General features: G+C 37.6%; 1 protein-coding gene across 2 annotated transcripts in view; it reads right to left on the bottom strand.

Annotated features, from left to right (window-relative positions):
- Nucleotides 1-18607, bottom strand: part of LOC136874358 (non-structural maintenance of chromosomes element 3 homolog) — a 165354-nt gene that overhangs the window by 14719 nt on the left and 132028 nt on the right. The window contains exon 8 of one of the 2 annotated variants that reach the window (XR_010860257.2): nt 12062-12230. The exons of the other annotated variant lie outside the window; for it this stretch is intronic. The gene's annotated coding sequence lies outside the window, so the exon portion shown is untranslated. Of the gene's footprint in view, nt 1-12061; nt 12231-18607 lie in introns of those variants that run through there. 2 annotated transcript variants of the gene reach the window in all.

Here is an 18607-nt window from a genome sequence, read left to right as displayed (position 1 = left end):
GTTAGTATTTTAGTTCATGCATGTATTATAGCGTTAGTTGATTCAAACTTTTCTCGGTATTGATGCACTTGTGTAGTAGTTTGTAATGACCTATAGTTTGCTTATTTTTCTATCAGTCACTTGGTGACAAGTGGGGTAAAATTTGATCATGATCTATGGGAAATCCAGCCACATGTAATGCTAGTTTTTTTCCCCCCGTTTTATTTATTATTATGTATTTGTTGGGAAGGTCATTATATCATAAGAATTCATGGTGGCTAGATTTTGCTGGTGATTATAAGGGGATTGAATTGTCGGGATGTAAGATACGGTGTTCAAATGTAAACAGTGTTAAACTTTGAATTTTAAATGGATAAAATGCTAGGGTGAATGGGAATCGCTAATGACATACCAACATTTCTGAGTGGGTGTTAATTAAGGAGTCAGATTGCTGCCACCGGTTATAATAAATACTAAATAACGGTTCTAATGAATTATAACAATGGTCAAAGGTTTATTGTGTAATTATTGGTTTGGGACCATGTAAGCCTAATAATTACATATTCACGATTGTCAAAAATTATGTGAATATAAAATTACACCCCTGCGATTATTTGTAGAGGCTAACCTCAGAAACAGATCAAGTGTGAAGGGGGAAGTTAGGAAGAACATGCAGTTAATGAATAAATAGATCGTACTATGTCGTCGATGGATATAAATCAGTCGTTAACTCTGTGAATAATAATTGAATAATATTACTCTGAAGTATGAGGAAAGAAGATTTTCTGCATTAGGGATATTTATAATGAAGCTACGTTGAAATATGTGATACTACTATGATGAGGTATAAAGTTTACAATAAATAGAGTGTGTGTTAGTGTCCGGGTACTGGAAAATGGAATTATCAGCCCTGGGATGTAGGCAGAGTAAGACAGTTACGGAGAGTGCAGAGATCGCACCCCGTTATAGTACGTGCGAGGTGTGGATGGGCTGCATGCGTAGTTATTTGAAGTACTATGGCACCAGGGATTAAAGAGGTTGATAGCGCATAAATGACCGTGAGGTGTAATGATTAATCATGGCAGATTAAACTAATTTAAATGGGACCAAGTTGAAATTTTAAAGGAAATTGCCGAACAAACTGGTTTGCAGATATCGTTTGAGAAAACAGAAGTAATGACTAACATCAAAGAGGCTCCACCAAAACTCCATACAAAATACGGGGACATCACCCGAGTAGACAAATTCAAATACCTGGGTGAGATCATCATGAAAAATGGACTGGACAAAGAAGCACTTCAGAAGCGAGTACGCAAACTGGAAATAGCCTACCAAACATCCCGCACAATCTACAACAAGAACTGGAGAAAAGAGAACGCAAAATTGTGAGAGGAATCTTGGGATCAAAGTACAGAAATGGAATCCATCAAAAGAGATCCAACAAGGAAGTCTACAGCAAAATAGAGAAAATTACTGACACAATCAGAAAAAGACGGGCACAATTTTATGGTCATCTGAAAAGAATGGACGGAAGAAAGTTAACTAAATAAATCTTTCACTTTTTTGATTCAAACCCCAAAACCACAATTCCCTGGTTTAGAAATACCAAAGAAGACCTGCAAATGCTACATATCTCAGCTGAAGACGCCCTCAATAGAGATCTCTTCCGCAAGAAAATATTGACGAACGGGCTAAACCAAGACAAACAACTGAAGAGAAGACACGGTGCCCCTTGGACAGAGGAGCGCAAGCAGGCCCACTCACAAAGAATGAGGGAAATTTGGGCTCTAAAGAAGGCCAAGTTCAGTGTCAAATGCAACAAGACTTAACGTGGTCCTTGATGGCCCCAGCGAATTATATATAATAATAATAATAATAATAATAATAATAATAATAATAATAATAATAATAATAACAACAACAACAACAACATTTTAATATGGTAGACCAGTAATAGTAATAGTGAAGTTTCGACGATCGTAATAAATAATAATACCAGACTGGAGCAAATTAATTTACGCGGACGCCATTCAATTGGGTGCTCTCATTTAAGGTTAATTGATAATATCCCTAACAAATAATAATACTAATAATAATGATTAAAATTAACAATGATAACCATAGGTTCAAGACCGGTAGCAAATATAATAATCATACGTCTAATGGAAAGGGAAATTTAGACTTGTTACGAGACGAATGGTCGTGTGCCAGGTTTACTGTGAGACTCGTTTGTTTGTATTCGCCCAAGGGCAGGGAGCATATGGCAGTAAGGTATTTCCCGTTAAGTCCCTTGGCATGTAAGTGAGGCGTTTGACCTTGCCAAACCAGGTGTTCGACCCCGACAATAATAAATATATTGAGGTAATCTGTGTAATGACGAGTTTGGTATGGCATAACATGACCTGGACGAATCATAGGGTTTGTCTGTATAGTAATTATCAACTAATCATAGTAACATTATCCAAACCTAGGTGCCGGACTTGGCGATGTTCTTCATCAAACGGGCCGAGAAGCCGACAGTAAATTTACTTTACTCTCGGGCTCTCGTATCCGAAAGGCTCGTCCATCGGAACCACCCACTCATACGAACACTGGTTCGATCTCAAGGGATCAAACGATGGAGCCAGCTCCAGCAATTCACACCAATTAAGGTGGAACAAACCCCATATGTTTTGTTGTTTTTATTTACAGAATTGGTCATGTAAAATTTATCCACACCACTTGCGGCAGAGCAAGAATCTGGTATTTTATTCTCCGGTCAAATCAGTGTATTGGTAAACTGTATGAATTAATTGCACCAAATGTTGCAATAAACTGTTCCTTATGGCATTTTTTCAAAGGAAACCATTCTCATACTCTTTTTATTGTAGTTAGCTATGGATGCCCATGATAATTTTAAAGTGTCACTTCCCAGTCCTATCGTGGAGTCCTTTAATTTGTGCTTATGATTGAGCCTTCCCCTACCTTAATTTCATGCCCCTTTCATCCCTGTGTTTATTTGTGCACCTATATCTATAGTTTAGATTTTTTATTAGGTGTTTAAAAATGAACCGGACACACCTGTGATTAATGCTAGCCTGGGACTCAAGAGGGAGAGCAGGTACAGTATGTAGTATGAAAAACCTTATTGGTATTCTTATGCTGTTTACTAAGTTCTTGGCGTACTGGATGGGGTAATTCTTAGTTCTCTGCAAGGTTTACTTTACCTGAGATTGTTCCATGTACCTTTGCATTTTTATGGTCAAATATTTTCTTTTCCAGTGATGTTTGCTGTTCCACTTTCATGCTTCCATAATTGAAATATTGAGCCCTGATTTTTTCAATGTCCTAACTAATTTTCTGATCTTTAATAACTATCTAAGGGCATGTGTTCAAGAAGTTTCTGATTGTTGAGCAGTTCAGCATTTTTGATATGAAGACAAACTTTCACTTACAATTGCCAGGTAATTAAATTCACAGTTAGAACTAGTACTGGCATCTGAACTTAAATCACCACTTTTTTTGTGATTAGATTCTTCAGATTCCTCACAATCCGACCATGTGTTAAATTAATAAAGTCCCCTTCATCTTCGTAAAACAGACCTTCACTGTTTATTAAATTTAACTTTTTATAAACTTGATAAAGCAAAATCTGACCCAAGTGGGACCAAGGATACAACAAAAAGAAAGAAAGAAACTGTACTACTGAGAACGGCTAGTACTTATCTTCATTTAAAAAAAAAGTTCTGTCACACTTGGAAGTTTGAAGTAATATTCAGTATCACACATTCCAGAGAATGATGAAGCAGTGTAAGTAGAAATACAATTGGTAGTACTGATTAGGTAAGGAAATTCACCATTGGCCATTGAAATGGTCTAATGCGGGAGATTTTAAAATCTTATAAAATAAAGAACTTCTGTCACTTTAAAGGGAAATAGGTTTCAGACTATGTACCACCTTTCCAGACACATTCCAGACTCCGTTCCCGTGCATTCTGGCACCACTGCACCTCTGATTACCACCCAAAATTTAGCGTTCTTTGTTCTCTTATCTTTTCTTACAAATATATAAGTCTATTACATTCATTTTTGCATTTAGTGACCTTCAATGATTACAACAAAAGGTAATCAAGGAATGTTGGGATGGAGTGAAGCTTGTACTGCTGTTGCTACAAGCTATTATACTGAATGATGTTATGCTGTGGTCAAAGTTTATTAAATGAGAGAATAAACAGCATATGAACAAACCTTATGAATTGATCAAAGGAAAATATATTGGCAAAACTGAAATAAATTTTACATGAACTAAAAATTAAGGAAAGGGAATAAAAGAGAACACAGTAAGAACATTCTCTCTCCACAGAATTAAAAAAAAAAAAAAAAAATCACAGAAGTAACAAAGCACAATATTTTCTATAATGCCTAAAGACATTTTTTGAAGATTATAAACAAAGGATTGTTGGATAAATATTATGTTGATGCTGATACAAAAGTATTAACGGCAAGATCAATCAATCTAACAATCCAACATTTGTAAAATTTGCTCTGCAGTATGGTGCAAAAGATGAACATCCTGTAGGAATATACAGACAGATTATACGTATATATGGTGACACTGTATCAAATCAAAATTTGGCAATCATGATATCCATTTTTGGAAGACAGACTGGTTCACACATATACCAAAGAAATGATAGGATTATCACGACTTCTGATGGCAATGTTAACAAAACTGAAGCTCTAATTCATACAGACTGCGTGTGGGTAAAGAATAATTGTATCAAAACATAATTCCAAGTGATCACAAAATAGAGACAGCAAAGTTAGGCGCAACAAAGAGAATGCCCATTTAATAGCGACAGGAAATTAGGCTACAAAATCTGTACTCGCTGGATAAACAAAATGTTAATTTACTTGATGAACACATAAGACAAAATGCACTACTCTGAGAAAGAAGTTGTACATTTCCATAAACAACTGAGAATGGTGATATAAAAAATAATTTTCACCACAATACTGAATTGAAACAGAGGTCGCTGCAATGATGCCAACAGCATTCATCACACAATGAAATGTGTTGATAACTACAGAGGTCGTTTGCTTTCAAGGATTGTCTTTGTTGAATTCATGCCTCATGCGTCACAAATTAGGCAACATCAACAAGCATTAAAAATGAAAGAATGTCGAAAAGTGGGGTCTGTCTCCTTCAAGCTAATGCCACACATTCCCTTTACCACCACTGCTATGTTGGACAGCTGCAAATGAAAGGCTCTGGATCATCTGTTGCATGTTTTGAACCTTCCTCCGCTGGTTTCTTTACCTACAGAAACATCTGATAGGCACAAGGTGTTATGGTGAAGAGGTGAAAGAAAAATGCATGGTATGGTTTGAAGAGTTGGCAGCAGACATTAGTTATTTAGGCCAAGCACCCAAGTGGCGTCTGGCTCTATGGCTAAATGGTTAGCGTGCTCGCCTTTGGTCACAGGGGTCCCGGGTTCGATTCCCGGCAGGGCCGGGAATTTTAACCATCATTGGTTAATTTCGCTGGCACTGGGGCTGGGTGTGTGTGTCGTCTTCATCATCATTTCATCCCCATCATGACGTGCAGGTTGCCTACGGCGTCAAATCAAAAGATCTGCACCTGGCAAACCGAACAGGTCCTCTGACACTCCCGGCACTAAAAGCCATATGACATTTCATTACCCAAGTGGTAAGTAACTAGCATGTATCTTCACATAAAATCAAGTATATAAACAAATGCATTGTAGCCAACTAGACTTGTTAGACACGCTACATCACTGTCAGACGAATGCTGCCTGTTCCACTTTCTGCTACGGATTACATCTGTGTCAGAAGGTAGCCATAAGGATTTGTTTCTGTGAATCACTGTATACTTAAAGATGAAAGACAAGCCAGACTTCAATATCTATTTTATCGATCTTGTAGAGAAATGTCCATGTTATTACAGTCTCCGTGCACATTCTGTAAAAAGGACCAAAACCTTTAAGGATACATCATTATTCAACTCTTAACAATAAGACACCATGTTTAGCTACCTACATTAGCTTGCCAATAAGTGTGCACCTAAAGCTGCCTCCTACCACGGTGTTTATTATTAACGTTAATTGTAATTACTGTATTAACACCTGAATCTCTTCATCTTCAGACGAAGACATGTTGCAAGTTTCTGACTGATCACTTTAGTTGACTGAGCAATTCGGCTATGCAGTTTGGGTCAGGTAGCACTTAGATTGCATTTGGGAGATAGTGGGCCACTGTTGGCAGCCCTGAAAATGGTTTTCTGTGGTTTCCCATTTTCATACCTTGCAAGTGCTCTGGCTGTACCTTTATTAAGGCCTCAGTTCCTTCCTAATCCTAGCCCTGTCCTATCCCATTGTCACCAAAAGACCTGTCTGTACCAAGCAAGCTGGCCACACGGTTTGGGTCATGTACAGTAGCTACGAGTTTACATTTGGGAGACGATGGGTTCAAATCCCACTGTCAGCAGCCCTGAGTATTTTTTTATGTGGTTTCCCATTTTCACCACCTTAACTATGGCCACAGCTGATTCTTTCCCAAACCTATCCCTTTCCTATTCCGTCGTTGCTATGAGACCTGTCTTTGTTGGTGCAATGTTAAACAAATAGAAAAAAGGGCTGTCTGTATCGACGTGAAATAAAAAAAGTAAAAAAAATTCACTTTGGTTGGTGCTAAATCATATTCCACCTACACCACTGTTGAGAGCATTTGTCATGTCACTAAGTGCGGATAAGAAAATCATTTCCACTACACATTTTCAAGGTTTCATTGATCATTACAGCTGGTTAAATCACGTCATATACCATACTCTGAGTTGGGAAATAACTAAAAGTAATCAAATTACTTGTAACAAATACTCTTTCAGGAATTATTGCTTGTAATCATTACTTTTCACAAAATGTAATATACTTCTTGTAATAGTTAGATTCTAGTGATCGATATTGCACCCATAAGACGAATCGCCTGGTGTATGCATTAATTAAATTATTAAATTTCTATATGTGAATACTGCAAATAGCAAGTCAGAGCTGTAATTAAAGGGCCACCCAGAGACCACGCAGGCTGGAAATACATCCCCTGAAGTCGCTTAAGAGCACGTCCGAGATAGGCTTTTGCTAAAAGCATCCTCTCAAAGTTTATGATGCTGGTGATACGAAACTTTCTACCAAGCTTTCCCACGAGAAAGAGGGCAGAGGAATGTGCCGCACCTCTAGGAGAAACAAAGACAGACCACTGACACAGAGCGATGCCTGTCACCCCTCTGGAAAAGTAGTTGAGTCTGAGGCTAAACACGCCAGTTTAGCCGGCGGCAATTTTCAGCCAATGAGAAAATTAGAAATTTAAACTGCCCTGTTTCAGAGGAAATATTACTCAGTTTTTTTCGTGATTTGGTGATGAGAGAAGTCGAAATATACTGTGTTCCAATCGTGAAATAAAACTTTCAAGTCTTAAGTTAGTTAGGACCACCGGGTATTCATAGTCACGTAAATTACAGCTGTTTCTTTACGCATACATGAAGGCAATGCAATAATAAGTTAACTTACATACCACTACAAATGTAATTGACAAATGAACCGACCTTTAGTAAGATATTATGAGAAAAAAGCCGCAAGTGGTTTTATGAGGTGTAATCTGCCGCCGTCAATAATGAAATATGAGACAGGCAGTTGTGTTTGAGTTAGGTGTGTTTAAGCGGCAAGTTAACGTTGTAAAAAGGCGTGTTCATTTGGTTTATGTAGAATACTAAAGCATTTAGCCTATATTATTTTGGGTAGGTGATTTGTCCAGACCTATCACAGTAAATAAATTCAAGGTGTATCATGGCAGTATAATTAATTTCAGATATTTCAGTTCATTTCTGTGTAACACAGCCTTTTGATTTTCTGCCAGCCACTGGAGTGAGTTACGTGGCAATGACTTGTGTAATTATAAGTGATGTTAGATTTAAATGAATGAGTGTTCATGGTTTTGTTTTCCTTTCTTTTCTGTGATTTAAAGACCATTTTAACAGTAAGGTAAATTTATGTATCCAATTTCAAAAGAGTAATGAGTGTTGAATACACATGAGTGGTCACAGATCATTTAATTAATTAATTCACTGATTATTTTAAATTTATTTATATTTTCAAGCTTCATTTTATTTGTATATCTGTGACGTTGGTATGAGTGTGAGTCTAGTTGCGTAGACCACAGTGTTTTAAGTAGCGTCCACTGACGCAATATTAATGGTGGTGTATATTATTTTAATTTGAGCCACATTCAAGCCCATTTTGAGGCAGTTATGTTGGAAGTTTTTGAGTTTATTTTATTTTAACCACTTTCAGTTTAATCTATTTCATTTTACTCCATTTGATTTAATTTTACTTTTGATTTTGCAACTTTGATTAACAAACTTCATTCATTTTAAATTCGATTCAGTCTTGGGTACCGTTATTTGTAGTTAGATCGACCCGTCGTAATTTTCATTTCCTCACCTCATTTATTTGTGGCCATTCATCCACAAGGAAGACTGAAGGATGTTTCCACACCCGAGAAGAGAGAGAGAGTCTACGCGTGCGGTGAGTATCCTTTTTTAATGTTTTTATTTCAGAAGCAGCCGGAGCAACATTCAATCAAGAGGAACACCACCACGGAGGCCTCGAAAAGGGCACAATATATATCGCATTACAAGTTTGACAACATCAGAGCCCTAGCACTCGCAAGGCATCATGCTAAGTGTATAAAGCCATGGAAACAATGTGCACTCATACATTTACTTGTAGCTTCTTGTGTTTACTGGCTGTGATTTAGTGAAAGGTCAATAACGGAACCAGAAGAAACATATGCAAAGTGATAAAAGGATTCCTATATTTGGATAAATATTTTAAATTAGTTAGGCCCCAAAAAATGAGAACATGAATTTGAAATGCGAACTCTGTTTGAGAACATCATTTAGAAAGTTGCAAGGTGTCATACTTAAACCCACTTAGCGATGTTAGCCATTTACTGACTGACACAAAATATAATACTTTTTCCGTAAAACTTTTTGGTAATCATTCTAACCCCATGTGACAAATAAAACTCAGCGATCTTAATTCTGTGAAGTAATCATTATTTTTTACTACTACTACTACTACTACTACTACTACTACTACTACTACTACTACTACTACTACTACTACTACTGCCATCACTGACATACTGGTCCAAATATAAAACTATGTTCTTTTACTTTAAAACGTACTAACATAATAAAATACTGTAGTTGTCTTATAAGTGCAACCTAACATTTTTTTTTGTAAAGTCTATTTGTATCATTCCCTAACTGTACTAGCTTGTATAGCAGGAGTACTATGTGCACCACAGCTGGGTTCAAGGTCACAAATAAACCACAATTTCTCCAACTTTGATGATTTTTAAAACCAATTTGTGGCTTGTGATCAACTGTTATTTATTACTGGGTTGGCATCATAGCATTAATGAATTTAGTTTTGGTCACAATTCCAGTCATGGTGGATCATGTGGAATGGAGTTTGTATTGTCACTTCAGATAAATAATAATCTTAAAGGCTTTTCGTCCCACTAACTTCATTTACGGTTTTCAGAGACGCTGAGGTGCCAGAATTTAGTCCCGCAGTTCTTTCACGTGCCAGTAAATCTACGTATTTGAGCACCTTCACATACCACCGGACTGAGCCAGGATTGAAGCTGCCAAGTTGGGGTCAGAAGGCCAGCACCTCAACCGTCTGAGCCACTCAGCCCGGCACTTCAGATAAATAAAGGTGAGAGGGTTTATGATATAAATTTCAAATTGCAGGTTTTTACATACAGCAAAACGTACTATAAATAACTAATGTACAGCAAAGACAGGAAAACTTAATGAAACTGATAGGCTTGTTACTGGATTTGTGCAGGAGAGATGAAAGCGAGGTTATCCAATAAACTGCAAAGTTATTAAAATGAAGGCAATGAAGGTGGTATGGGAGTTAAAAAGTTTACGTAATGTCATTCCAGGCACAGCTGGGGTGGTGCAAACAAATGATGCAGCATTTGGGTGTATGTTTATAACGATGTACGAAAATTGTATGCCGATAAATTTTGTCGCCTATCAGCGTTACAATAAGACTGAGGAAAGCCCAGAATATTTTAAATTAAAATACAACTTTTACTATGATATTTATCTTAGGCTTTACTGCAGCATTCGGTAGTGTATTTACGTCACAATACTACTGCACAATGACTGGCAAATTATGTCATTATCCACGAGTGTTACATAATAAAACTGAGGAAAACCCACAATATTTCATATTAAAATAAAAATTTTGTTCTAGAATTTACTTTAGGGCTTCTTAAATCAATCAGTTAATGGAGAGCTTGAATATGATGTACTTATTTAATTTTAATTTAATTTTTCTTGAAATTATCTTCTAAAAATTCAGGGTTGTCTTATATGCGAGGCCATAATACAGTATAACTGGCATTGAACACATGATCCACCTTAGCCTACAGAAATATCCTGTCATCACAGGTTTATTGTCAAGCTCCATGGTCAAGTGGTTAGCAGGCTTGCCTTTGGTCTAAGGGATCCTGGGTTTAATTCCCAGTCAGGATGGGGATTTTAACTTTCATTGGTTAATTTCTCTGGCTCGGGGGCTGGGTGTTTGTGGAATCTTCAACATCAGAATTCACCTCAGGCAGGGCCCCATCCTCACTGAAGGGCATCAACGCTGTTTGAGATTTTAAAGCAGTTCCGATTGCAGATGGTAATTCTTTGTTCATGCATACATATTCTTCCTTTCTTTTTCTAGATAAACTTACTCCTGTTATGCACAGACCTCTCAGGAGACCACACAAAATTAGTCCTAAATATCTTTCAGGTAACAGTACTCATGTACTGGAGACAATAAAGCTGTAGAAACACAGTACAATAAATGTGTAAACATGTTAAGTTACTCTTCAGTTAGTTTCAGACGAATGGATACTCAGAAGTACTTCTCTATTACGCAAACCTGCCACCTTATAACTCTACCCAAGGAATTGGACTTTTCAACATTATACAGGAGAATGTCATACTGCCTGATGTAAGTGCCTACCTACTACATAATGATGCTAAATACCTATAACAAAAACACTGTTTAATATTTTAAAGCGGTTCCAATTGCAGATGGTATTTTTTTCTTTTTCTTTTTTTTGCTATTGGTTTTACGTCGCACCGAGACAGATAGGTCTTATGGCAATGATGGGACAGGAAAGGGCTAGGACTGGGAAGGAAGCGGCCGTGGCCTTAATTAAGGTACAGCCCCAGCATTTGCCTGGTGTGAAAATGGGAAACCACAGAAAACTATCTTCAGGGCTGTTGACAGTGGGGTTCGAACCACCTATCTCCCGAATACTGGATACTGGCCGCACTTAAGCGACTGCAGCTATAGAGCTCGGTATGGTAATTTTTTGTTCATGCATATTGTTCCTTACTTTTTCTAGATAAACCTACTCCTGTTATGCATAGGAGTATAAAATATTATGGTAAAAAGATGGAGGAAGAGGAGAAACAAGACACAAGGATAACAGCACAAGTAATTAAGTTTATACATATCAAATTTAATTTCAAGCTGAATCAAAATGTTAGGTAATGGCATTTTTCTAATGAACTGATTAATTCAAATAATATATATTTACTGAGACTTCTCATATATTATTCCATTATATGGAGGTAATTTCATAAGTCATGGCAATTGTGTTATACCTTCCAAAGATGTGGCAGCATAAAGACTGGTACACGTGTATGAAAACCTGTCTCTCTCCTAAATGCCACTGACAGATGGATGATGCTTGTCTGCACTGGTGGTTAGTTAACAGTGCATGAAAAAATTTGGATGCTACCAGCTGTACTCAAAGATGGAAGTAAGTAAAAATGAACAGCAGTCGCTCGAAAAACTTCTAGTTTCCCATGGTAGGAATGCATGTCAGTGGCAAGCGGAGCTAGGAGAAGTGTTGGGTGATAATGCTCTGCCATATCAAACTGCTGAAGCCTTGGACACCAAGCAACTGCTGACTGTTGTGCAATTGACATTCAATGTGAGGGGTCAGTGGCCATTACTGAAGAGTCTTGGACTGTGCAGGAATCATCCACACATACGGTATTTCTGTATCAACAGTAATCTGAATTTTACTTGAGGACTTGTAGATGCACAAGATGTTTGCCACATCCGCTAATGGAGGGGTAGAAATGAACTCATAGTAGATGCTGTATCCATCTGGAGCAATCATGAAAGAAACAACATGTTAATATCAAATTACTGCAATTGACAAAACCTGCTGATAATGTCCTTTTGAGTTTATTTTATGCACAATAAAACAATGATTTCTATTCATTTATCCTGTTGTTAGCTCCTATACCTGGACCCAAATTGGTGCTAGCATTGAGAAATACATTCCAAGGGCCTTCAAACACACAGTGGATTTGCATTGCTGCAGCTATATTAGAAAATATAATACAGTTGCCATGACAAACTGTGAATTCCATTTAGTTACACACTCATAAAAAACATTCACTTTTAATCAGGAATAATGTGTATTACAACTCAAGATTTGAAACAACAAAAGTAAATTCTTGAATAAGAGTTTTCCCCAGGCATACAACCATTAACATGGAACTAACTTAAAAAAAGCTTCTTGCAGGCTCATGAAAAGCAAAAGTTTCCAAGATGATGTAATTATAAGGAAGGCTGTGCTGACATTAGGACTATGTTGATGTTTCAAGCAGGCTGTGCTGACATTAGGACTATGTTGATGTTTCAAGCAGCCCTTGTCAAGACAAAATGACAAAATGGTAGCCAGAATGTGGTTTCCTCAGTTTCATGATTGAGGAAACAGAGAGTGTGCTCTGCCACAGGAGTTTTTTCAGGTTGAATGAGACTACAATGATGCTTAGGTTCTTTCAGCCTGGTGTTAATATTGCATTTGGTGGTCCCAACATGAACCTTCCTACATAAACAGACAATATGATACATGCCTGCACTGCAAGATTTTTAAAAATCTGGAGAGATAATGGCATCACTATCAATATTCTAAAGGCTAATGCCTTCTCGATGCAACCACTCTTTTCTTTCATTGGCTGTTCGTTTCAGTTCCATGTAGTTGACACAACCTAACCTCCTCTTGATGTCATCCAAATACTTCATCCTAGGTTTTCCTCTCCCTTTCTTTCCCAGCACTTTTCCTTCAAGTATGTTTTTTTTGCTAGTTGCTTTACGTCGCACTGACACAGATAGGTCTTATGGCGACGATGGGACAGGAAAGGGCTAAGAGTGGGAAGGAAGCGGCCGTGGCCTTAATTAAGGTACAGCCCCAGCATTTGCCTGGTGTGAAAATGGGAAACCACGGAAAACCATCTTCAGGGCTGCCGACAGTGGGGTTCGAACCTACTATCTCCCGAATACTGGATACTGGCTGCACTTAAATGACTGCAGCTATCGAGCTCGGTTTCAAGTATGTTAGTGATGAAAGTATTGTGTCTGATGACATGTCCAATAAATTTTAATTTCCTGTTTTCCATTTCATTTAAAAATCTTCTCCCTTCTTTAACTTCAATTAAGACTTCAAGGTTGGTTTTCCTTTCCGTCCAGCTCGTTCTGGTCATTTTCCGCCATATCCACATTTCAGCAGCTGCAAGTAGATTCCTTTCTAATTTACCCAGAGTCCAACTCTCACTTTCATACTGAAGTGTACTCCATACAAATGATTTTGCAAAGGATTTTCTGACATCTATATTCATGTGTGTGCTGGTTAAAATGTTTTTCTTGCTCATAAATGCCTGTTTTGCCAATGCTATTCTTCTCTTTACTTCCAGGAAGTATCTATTATCCTCTGTTATCATACTACCAAGATAACAGAATTGTTTCACCTGATCAATTCTGACGTCGTCAATTTTTATATTGGTTTTAATTTCTTCCATGTTTTTCCGTATTACCATTACTTTCGTTTTCCATTTGTTTACTTTTAATTTCCATAGTTTAAGAGTGCCTGAGAGGACTTTCATCATTCTATTCATTTCTTTTCCTGAGTCTGCAATTAATACGATGTCATCTGCAAATCTGATACAATGTATCCTTTCACCATTGATTTTTATTCCCTTCGTCTTCTCCTTCATGATTTGAATAGCTTCCTCAATGACCATATTAAATAAATATGGTGATAGGGGACAACCTTGTCTAACTCCTTTCCTAATTCTGGCCTTATCTTCTACCTGATTGATGATTATTTTTGTGCTTTGGTTCAGATACAGTTGATTAATCATTCTTCTATCCTTCCAGTCTAGTCTTATTTTTCTCATAGTTCTAAACAGTAGTTCCCAGTTCACATTGTCGAAAGCTTTTTCTAAGTCAATGAAGGTAAGATAAGTCGTTCTATTCATTTCCATCCTTCTCTCCAATAACATGGGTAAGGCCAGAATTGCTTCTCTTGTTCCTCTGCCTTCTCTAAATACAAATTGGTCTTCTTCAACATACTTATCTACTTTTTCTTTTATTCTGTTCTTAACTATGTTAAGGAGTATCTTGGAGGCATGTGTTAATATTAATAGTGTTTATTGGTGCAGTCAACTGCCCTTCCTATTTTAGGTATGGTAATGGTTCTGCATTGTGTGAAGTCTTCTGGCATGATTCCTCTTTCGTAGCATTCATTTATTACCCTGAATAACTGGTCTTTCATGCTGATACCTAAATTTTTTAGTAATTCTGCTAGGATGTCATCTACACCAGTTGCTTTTCCTTCTTTCAGACTCTGAAGGGCATCACTAAATAAACAAAAAACTCTGCCTGCTAAATCCCTTTTTTTTTTTTTCCGGTATTACTGTATGCACCAGAAACACGGACAGTAAAGGAAGTCCATCATAGGAAACTTGACCCAACACATATCCTATAGACCGAAAAGCGTACAAATGCATCCCTCATCAACAAACTGGGAGTTCAGAAGAAATGTGTGATGTTATCAACGAGAAGTTATTTTGGCCATATAGTAAGAAGAGAAAAAGTCAAACTGTAGATGATAAAAGGCAAATTAAATGGTAAGAGACTGGGAGGCCCAATTCCTAGATGCTAATCAATAAAGATTTGACAAACAACTAACACAACTAGCAACAGTTTTCAAACTGCAGTCCAGGCATCTAAAGAACACAAGAACTGGGGAACGACTGTGTTACACGCAGTTACCATACCACTGACAAGGGGTACGTATTGAGGAGGATTATACCACAGCACCATCACCCAGCCTTCTTGCTGCAAAGAGTAGACCATACAGCCTATTATCCCAGAAAATAACAGAAGTTCGTCAGCTGACATTGGTGGTGAAACGTGCACCAGTGTAATATTCTTACTATTAACAGCTATAAAATCTAGCAGTAGAGGGAGCAGTAAAGGAGAAAGAATACTATATCCTGGCAAGGGAATCACTTCAGTCGGCTACAAGCTCTTTGTTGCTACAGATTCATCAAAGGTAAAAATAAATGCTAACATTGCTACTGCATCATTTCATCATTAGTGCATTCCTCTAACTCAGTAGGAAAATACATACACAGTGCTTTCCAAACTTTTCCTCATGGCAACACCCAATTGTTGTATACACACATACACAAAATTCACGAAATGTAACATGCAATATTTGATCAATTATTGTGCAATAATTTGAACTTAAGGTGATGCTGATAATAGGAGGGTAATTGAAAATGAAAATCCACAGCCTGTTTCCAGTCATTCGACCCAGTCAGGAATGGAATGAATGAAGCCCCATCTAGCGGCGAGGATGGGAATTGTGCCGGCTGCCGAAGCCTGTCCCACTCCTCTGGGGCAATGATTAATGAATGACAGATGGAATGAAATGATAGTGGAGTGTTGCTGAAATGAAAGGTGACACAGAAAACCGGAGTACCCGGAGAAAAACCTGTCCCGCCTCCGCTTTGTGCAGTACAAATCTCACATGGAGTGACCGGGATTTGAACCACGGAACCCAGCGGTGAGAGGCCGGTGCGCTGCCACCTGAGCCACGGAGGATCTAGGAGGGTAATTAAACTTTCACATTTTGTACTTGTCTTCTTTACTCCATACGAATGAACTTTCCTCTATTCTTGTTGATACTATGTGACAGGTAGTAAGTTATGGCAAGAGTGTTAAAATCTTCCAAACACATGGGGGCACTCTACTGAATGTCACCCAAAGATGGCATTTGTGTGCACTGGTGGCTAGTTAGCAACGCACTAAAAAGTTGGTGTGATACCGGCCTTGTTCCGAGATAGATGTAAGTTAGCATTGCCACATGTAGCAGACTTCTGCTGTGTACAGCAGAAATGAGATTTTGAAGCAGACAGCAGACTGCTAAAACCTGGCAGAATTTCATTTTAAAACACATTCATTGAAAAACATTTGTTGAAATGTTTTTTTTTTTTTAACTAGTAAATGCTATTCTTAATTTGAATCTACTTTTCTAAACAATTCAGTTTTAAAGGAAGGAAAAGGACCTTTACCACACCTTTATTTATTGACTGCACTACAGCAGTACCCACCGCAGTGCCTCAGTGCATGCAGTGATTACGGAAGGAGGTTGTCTATGAAGAGTATTCCAAGTACTGACTAAAACAGACTGAAGGAAAATAAGTCAATAATTAATGTTATTTGCTTTATGTTCCACTAACTACTTTTATGGTTTTCAGAGACGCTGAGGTGCCAAAATTTAGTCCAGCAGGAGTTCTTTTACGTGCCAGTAAATCTGCTGACACAATTCTGTTGTATTTGAGCACCTTCAAATACAATCAGACTGAGCCAGGATTGAACCAGCCAAGCTGGGGTCAGAGTGCCAGCATCTCAGCCGTCTGAGCTACTCAGCCCAGCAATGGAACATAAGAGATGTCCAATTTCTTCCCATCCAAGACTTGGAAAACAAAATACTTCCTGCTTTCTGTTTTCTGATCCAGTGCAGCTCTGCTCGTGAATGCATTAAATGTTTAGGGTCGCTCAAGAGTTAATGTGTAGTTGTTTTCGTCGTCTTGTATCCATTTCATTTGCTTTTTATTTTACTTCAAATACTTTTTTGATCCAGAAAAAAAGTGCATTAAACAGACAAACGATTGCATATTTAGCATGTATGTTGCACTATTCAGTGAATAGGCCTACATGTGATTATTCTAGTCCTTGGAGCATTTCAATGCAAATATGTGTGTATGTATAAAAGATAAGTGAATTTATTACTGTACATTTCATATAAACTGTTATATAACCATATTTTCAACCAACTAATATGAATTAGCAGAACAGTTTTGAACAGAGTTTTGTTTTAGCAAGTTGGCAATGCTGATGTAAGTTGAACAGAGACCATAACATGAAAACTGGAGTTCTCTGCAGCACATACTCACGACAGTGTCGTGCAAAGCTAAGAGAAGCTTGAGGTCTTCAAATGTAGATGTGTAGCAACTGCTGAACCATAAACTTAATTTTCTGTATTGACGGTTCAACTATAACATGTTTCAACTACTTATGAGTCATCTTCAGTGCCTATATTAATTGAAACATTGTCAGATTAAAATATATATACCAGACTGAGCCAGGATCGAACCAGCCAAGCTGGGGTCAGAATGCCAGCATCTCAGCCGTATCAGCCCCCCCCTCCCCCCTCCACACACACATTGATATTAAAACGAACAGGTAATTCTTTTGATTAGCAGGAAAAATACAATTACAATACAAAAACCAGAGGAATTTAAATATTATCTAAATTTCGGATATTTACTGTCCAGTAAAAAGACAACGTATTAGCATTAATAATACATAACAATGTAAGGCATTGTCTGTTGTAAAATAATGAAATATTGTATTGAATGGTAGGATCAATAAATACATATATCATTGTAAGAACTGTTGAACTGTCGAGAAGTGGATGATCCATGTCCGCTCACAGACAAGTGTCAGTGACCATTATTGAAAACTGTTAACAGAAGACAGGTGTTGGATTGTGCAGGAATTATTCACATATATGAGTAGAAGCATGACTTTTTCGCATTAATTTGTGTACACTTTTGTGAAGTGGAAGAAATTTTTCATGCTATTTCATGAAATAGGCCATGCCCCATCGCTCGAATTTTGCTGTAATAATTTTCTAAAATTATTCATAAAAAGTCTCATTTGTGTGATCTGTGAATTATTTATGGGAGAGATATATAAACAGAAAGAACATTGATAATCATTCGTTGTTCTTTAAGTAGTTTTGACTAGCACTTGCCCTTTCACCCTACATGACCATAGTTGATATCTTCACTTAACATGCAGGCTACTTATTATCACACTATCTTTTAAGTAGGCTATGTAGTGAAAGAAAACGTGAAGCAAGTTGGAGGGAAATACTAGATCGCCATAGCATTAAAGGATTTCCTAGAATATTAAAAAGCTACTTTCTTTTTTTTTGCTATGTACTTTACGTTGCATCTACACAGATAAGTCTTATGGCAACGATGGGACAGGAAAGGTCTAGGAATGGGCCTTAATTAAGGTACAACCCCAGCACTTGCCTGTTGTGGAAATGGGAAACCACGGAAAACCATCTTCAGGGCTGCCGACAGTGGGATTCGAACCCACTATCTCCTGGATGC

The sequence above is a fragment of the Anabrus simplex genome, chromosome 1 (assembly GCF_040414725.1).
Source record: "Anabrus simplex isolate iqAnaSimp1 chromosome 1, ASM4041472v1, whole genome shotgun sequence".
Lineage (NCBI taxonomy): Eukaryota > Metazoa > Arthropoda > Insecta > Orthoptera > Tettigoniidae > Anabrus > Anabrus simplex.
The sequence above is the reverse complement of the archived record's forward strand: the minus strand, read 5'-3'. Positions and strand labels throughout refer to the sequence as shown.